The sequence below is a fragment of the Opisthorchis viverrini genome (genome assembly GCF_000715545.1).
Source record: "Opisthorchis viverrini unplaced genomic scaffold opera_v5_28, whole genome shotgun sequence".
NCBI lineage: Eukaryota > Metazoa > Platyhelminthes > Trematoda > Opisthorchiida > Opisthorchiidae > Opisthorchis > Opisthorchis viverrini.
The window spans coordinates 1,429,579-1,436,582 of record NW_008751684.1 but is presented as its reverse complement, the minus strand read 5'-3'; positions in this window follow the sequence as shown (position 1 = coordinate 1,436,582).

The following is a 7,004-nucleotide window of genomic DNA, read 5'->3' as shown; positions in this document are numbered from 1 at the left end:
GTTTGGCGGGGAAATGCAAATGCATTACCTTTTCTACGGAACAAGTCGCCATACATGTTCCAACCCCCAACCTGGAGGACCAGGAGACTCTGTGAATGTCGCGCGGACACCCCCAGTATAGCTCAATGGGTCTCCGAGGTACACAAACCACCACACCACGATAAGGTCCAGTCTCTTCGTGACGGTCTCACATTGTTACTGAAGTCTCGACAGCCCACTACCGATATCTTTCCTCTTTGGACTCATCATATGGGCGTAGTCGTCTAGTTGTTCTCCATCCTTGAAGTTTTGTTATGTCGCATGCTTTTCTCCCGGTTTAATAATCTTCTACAAGATGCATGTAACCTTCCTTCCTCGTTCACAACCGTAACCCGTGTTTGGGTGCAATTTTTGTTTACTACGCAGATCAGGTTTTTGGGCCTGGTGGCGCTTCGTCATGCAGCATGATCAGCCAATCAGTGTAGAAGTCGGTAATGCATGTGACACTAGTTTGCTGGAAATTGAAGCGCTGTACCTGTAAGGGGTACAATACGAATCGGTGATAAGAGTATCTTTCAACAAACTAGAAGTACTGGTTGGGCCACATTCTTGAGTACCTTCAAGATTTGAAGGGTTTGGGCACAGTGACCACAAATATCGTGGCTGTGGTGTTGATGAATTGGATGACTCGATGGTTTTACCAGACCATTCTGTTGATTTTTGCGAAAGTAGCCATTGCACCCAACCGAAGTACTCCGTTTTTCTGTGGGACGACCAACTTATGCAACTCTCTTTTACTTCATGTTCTCTCGTACCCCCGTTCAACATTTCTTCCTTCAGCTCACAAGGTACCTGTCATGTAGCGCCATAGCTGTAAATTCAGCTTTGTCTTCGTGCTCTGAATTTACGCTTCTTGCAGAGGGTCTGTGGACTTTAGCGTTTGGTTTCGTCCGATAAAGCATGGTGGTGGAACTTAACCACCAGCTGTAGGTGATAATGCTTCAATCCCTCAAATAGAACTGAATTGCTCATTATGTGACTTAAAGTACAGGTGCATATGCTTATTATCTATTGTCTGTAGTTTCCTGTCCTCCATTGGCTCTTTGTTAGGCTGTTAATGATCCTCGCAGGATCTTCCATTATGACACCGGCTGGTGTTTATCGTAGTTGGGTGTTAGTTCCATGGACTCGTTGATGAAGGGCCGCAACTGCGTGCACATCTGAAGATTTTCTGTCAAGATTTTGGATGCTATGTCTCACCAGGATGTATAGTTCAGACCCTGGAGGAGGATGTTCTTCTGGTTTTTTGTGACGTTAGGGTTTTTGTGAGCCATCTTGGTTCATTGGCGTTTGCGGTCATCTTCACTAGCACCTTCTAGGTAATTTGGATCAACTTGCTTGTTTGAATCGTTCATAGGGATGCAATGTTGACTTAATTGAATCTTTCCGACGGTGTGAGATAGTACTGTGTTCGATCAAGGTCGTCTGTTGAATGGTGTGCTTCGCTGAAGACGAAAAAAACTGTCAACCGAATTCGTTTGAGATTTAACCAACTTGAAGCCAGTGAACGCAAGTTTACTATTGCCTAGTGACACACGGTGTCGGTTCGTATCTCTTAGATGCGAATGTTCAAGCGTTTAGGGAGACAGTGCTTTTGACGAATCCTTAGATACTGTTTAAACTTTACTGAGCTATTGAATTTTCTGGACCATTGCTATTTCCTTTTTCAGATCTTTTGTGTGATTCACAGTCGTACAAAGGGAGATCCCTCGTTATGAGAATTTTATCGAATTCGACTAGTCGTTAGTTCACGTAGGCTAGCGTTTTGTGAGGGTGTTAGGAGCGCGTGCTGGAGACGCAGTTCCAATTAAGACGGCTGTGCTGTTCCGGCTAACACGTCTTATCGTCAATAAGTCCTGTTTCCAGCCAGTGTGCCCTCGTTTTCTAAAAGTGGCGAGGCGTGAGCAGCTTCTGTACCCTTTGTACACGCTTTTGGACTCAGCGTTCCTTTCAACTTTGTTTTGTCATTCGGCAGGATACTTCATCTTTTACTCCTGGTTATCTTGTTTCTCCTCCTGTGCCTCTTTGATGTATACCTGGGAGGTTTGACCAAACATTGGGGATTGCCGCTTTTGAACAGCTCTGCCTCTCCACAATTGTGCTGCCACTGAAGTTCATTCTTCGGTATGCACACATTTGCCGCTATTTAGTTTGTTTCCTGCCACCTGATGGGATCGAGCGGTTCATCCGACCATTCCACAGTATATCAATCTGNTGGGAGGTTTGACCAAACATTGGGGATTGCCGCTTTTGAACAGCTCTGCCTCTCCACAATTGTGCTGCCACTGAAGTTCATTCTTCGGTATGCACACATTTGCCGCTATTTAGTTTGTTTCCTGCCACCTGATGGGATCGGGCGGTTCATCCGACCATTCCACAGTATATCAATCTGTTGAGTATAGCCTACTTGCCATTCGTTACCTCTGGGCAAGTTGCCATCTTCACAATGGTCGTTCATGGTATTAATCGTATTAATTCGGGTTGTGACTGTATTAACAATCCGCACTCATACTCAGCCGAGACAGCTCAGCAGTTAAGGGACGAAATTACTGGCGGTAAAATCCGTGGTTCGATGTCATGCTGTCGATGATGATGATGGTGCACGTGCATGTAATCAGAAACACCTTAAGCTATATGTCCGGACCTGCTATCAGGTTTCATGTGTTCTCCCTCTTTGGTTTTCCTTCTTTTATATATATATATTTTCTCGCGTAGTATTAATAAGCCTTCGGCTAACGCAGCTATGTGCTTCTCTAGCTTATCGCAATATCTTGCTGGACAAATATGCTAACCCTACGTAGACTGTAACTATTTCACTCTCACCGGAAGCCTTGAACTGTGTATCCGGTCCTCGATAGTCCTATGAAAATACCGGATATTTATGGGGCACACATTTGTATTATCGATCTTTCCTAATTTTTCCACACGTGATTGTATCGTTCCAATGGAAGTCTTCATCGACCTTCCATTTCATCTCCACTCTATTTCATCCTGTTTATCATTTCAGTGATTCGGAACAGGCGGCTCCTTCCAAAAGCGTGGACCAGAATTCCGTTTCTACAGTCCCATCAGCAGAAGTAAGCATCTGCTCGCTGGCGGGCCCACCTGACTGTTGTGATTGAAGCCGTCTTCGTACTAGAACCTGTCACTTTTGTTTAAATGTGATTCAAACTGTAGTCGCTGGTAGCACGTGGCATGTACAGTGTTAGGAGGATGTACACATGCGTTTAACCACGAAAGCTTCTAATCACGTTCTTTTTCCTATACATTTCGTACATAGTTGTCCAGTAAATCATTGACAGGAGGTGGAAAACTTATGACGCGCAAAGCTGAGAACGAATATGAATGTTCTTAGGCATACATTTTAGTAACTTTAATTCAGCAAAAAGAACCGTAGCATAATTGATTCTAGAACATCGAATCTCTGGGGGGCTGTCACGAAGAGACTGGACCTTACCGTGGTGTGGCGGTTTGTGTACCTCGGAGACCCATTGAGCTATACTGGGGGTGTCCGCGCGACACTCGCAGAGTCTCTCATACCAGGTTGGTCAATGGTTAGAGGTCTGACGAACACAGTTTCCGTCTTTTACCCTCCTCCGCTCAAATTTGAATACTTTATCCGCAGGTCCCAGCTCTAGGACTGACCGTTTTGCTCGCCCTGCATCACACTCAGCTGCAGCTTCTGCACGTCCGAGTTCAGTTACAACCCTAAACACTTCGAAGTCTGTTTTCAAACCCCGAAAGCCTGTCTACTTAGCCACTTTCAATGTTCGCACACTGAAGCAAGCAGGTCAACAGGTGGCTCTTGCGCGTACGCTGGATTCCCTCTGTATTGATGTATGTTGTCTGTCAGAAACAAGGACGCAGGACGCAAGTACTGTAATCGAACTGACTGCCCCCTCGCTCTCTTCCAGGTTCCGACTGCGCACCTCTGGTGATGCAGAGGCCGCTGCAGCTGGATATGCTGGGGTGGGTATTGTATTGAGCGAACGAGCGGAAGCGTCTCTGCTTGATTGGATACCCGTAAACAGTCGCCTCTGTGCGGTTCGTTTGGCAACATCGGTGAGAGAATCTAGAGGAAGTGAGGTTCATCGCACCTTGTTTATTGTTTCTGCTTACGCCCCAACTGACTGTAGCTCTGAATCTGCCAAGGACAGTTTCTATGACGCTCTAGGTGCCCTTCTACAACAGGCTAAAAGCTCAGATATCGTTGTGGTTGCTGGTGATATGAACGCCCAGGTAGGTAGACTAAGCGCTGCTGAGGCCCGATTGGGTGGTCGTCTTGGTTTGGACACTAGACGCACGGACAACGGAGACCGCTTACTTCAGATGTGTGCCGATCACAGGCTGTTCCTTTGCAGTACGAATTTCCGGAACAGCGGAAATCGCTTGACAACGTGGTGCCCACCATCAAACCAGCGCCGAATCCAAATAGACCACATCGCCGTCAGTTATCGGTGGCGAGGGTCGATCACCGCCTGCCGCTCCTTCTGGAACACCAGCGTGGACTCCGACCATGCACTTGTACGCTGCTGCTTTTCATTGCGCTTTTCAGGTGTACGCAAATCGCGCACACCTCGCTTAGCCATTGAGAAGCTAGTTGATCCAGAAACCAAACGAAACTATCAGAAACAGCTCCTCGAATGCCTGCCGGACGGTACGGTGTCGGATATAAACGGCCACTGGGAAAAAATATCCAACGCGTTACTCAAAGCAGGAGCGTCTGCTTGCGGTACAACCCAGCCAACCTCATCCAAGCATTGGATCTCTGATAGAACCGTGTCTTTTCTGGAGGCCCGGCGACAGATCCCACCTGGTCGCCACCACAACTCCATCCGGCGCATCATCCGACGCCAGGTGAAACTGAGTGTCCGCGCAGACCGAGAAGCTTGGTGGACCCGAAAGGTCGAAGAAATGGAAGATGCAAAGAATGCTGGAAACGTGCGCAAATTGTTCCAGTTGATTCGTTCGACTGGTCCTCGGAAACCTCTTGTCAGTGAAACAATCAGGGACCAAAATGGCTCCCTGATATGCAGCAAAGCAGAACGTTTGGATCGCTGGGCACAGTACTTCGAACAACAATTCAGCTGGCCACCTGCTAACCCCAATCCAGAAACCCGGCCTTCAACAGAAAGGTGGACCGTAAATATGGAGCCGCCTTCAGTCTCAGAAGTGTCCGAATGCATTTCTCTACTCAAGCGCCATCGCGCTGCTGGTCCTGACGACCTTCCACCTGCTCTCTTCAAGGATGGCGGTGGATTCCTCAGTCAGTGCCTGTCTAGCCTATTTGGGTTTATCTGGGAGAAGGAGACCGTCCCAGACAACTGGGGTGAATCGATAGTGGTACCCCTTTTCAAAAAGGGTACTCGCAGTGAATGTAGCAACCACAGAGGCGTTAGCTTGACGCCTGTTGTGACAAGGCTTCTGGCGTCATTGATTCTTCGTCGTCTCATGGCGGCACGCGAAGTCTTGACTCGTGAGAATCAAGCGGGATTTCGACCGGGTAGAGGCTGCGTTGACCACATCTTCACACTCCGTCAGGTGTTAGAGCAACGCCACATGTACAGACGACCCACAATCCTGGTATTCCTTGACTTCAAGGGTGCGTTCGATTCTGTTGATCGATCAGTTCTGTTAACTACACTTGCTCAACAGGGTATGCCCCAGAAGTTTGTAAACATAATCCGATCTCTATATTCACATACTTCTGGGCGGGTGAGGGTGTATGGTGAGCTCTCCAAAAGCTTTCCTACAAAAAGTGGTGTCAGACAAGGATGTCCACTCTCCCCATTCTTGTTCAACTTCGTCATCGATGAAATAATGAGGCGAACACTGGACGGTTTTCAAAACCCCGGTGTTCAAATTGTTGCTGGCGAGAGCCTTGTCGATCTGGAGTACGCAGATGACATCGCCCTCATCTTTGAAGACCTTAGCGAAGCACAAGCCCTGTTGAATAAACTGACCGCCATCATACCATCATTTGGCATGCGCCTTGCACCTTCAAAGTGCAAAGTCCTGCTTCAGAACGTGCCATCTGCGAACATATCCCTTACAGTTCAAGGAGAACCACTGGAGATTGTGGAAAACTTTACATACCTCGGTAGTTGTATTAGCTCTGACGGAAGTGTGTCTGATGAAGTCAGTGCAAGAATCTCAAAGGCTCGAATCACGTTTGCTAATTTGCGTCACTTGTGGCGTCAAAAAGGCATCTCACTGGATCTTAAGGGTCGTGTGTACCAGGCTACAGTAAGGGCTGTGTTGTTGTATGGGTGCGAGACATGGCCTCTTCGGGTAGATGATGTGAGGCGTCTTCAGGTTTTCGACCACCGATGCCTCAGAAGCGTGGCTGGTTTCGGATGGCGTCAGCGTATCAGCAACGAGGCGATTAGAAAACGGGTATTTGGTTGTGCTGCAGGCACCTCAATCCGGGAAAACATCCAGCATCATCGACTACGATGGCTCGGTCATGTGCTACGCATGCCAAAACACCGTCTACCGAGACGAGTGTTGTTCTCCGTGCCTCCTTCAGGATGACGCAAACCGCGAGGTGGACAGCACATGACTTGGTAGAAAGGCCCGACCTTTGCCTCTCAACTTCCCCTGTGTAGGCTTGGGTGACCTGACAGTATCCCAGCCCTCGTGGCTGCTTCGCGTGACACGGCAGGTAGGCCCCGAAAGGGTGCTACAGCTGAACGATTAGGATACCTGTGGCAGTGCTAGGTTCAGCCAAACCATGTTGCGGTACGCTTATTACCTGCTTTGTATTTTCTAGTTTCTCAACGGTCATATCTGAATTTCAAATAACTAGGTTTAGGTTACCTATTCATCGTACGTAATATGCTCCTCCTGGAGTCCGTTCAGTTGTTAATTTTTCTGTGTAAGCCAAATAAATTTCATGGGTAGATGTTCCGAGCTGTTGTTTCATAGAATTGTTCACTCTCCTTGAATGCTTTATAGATAATTTT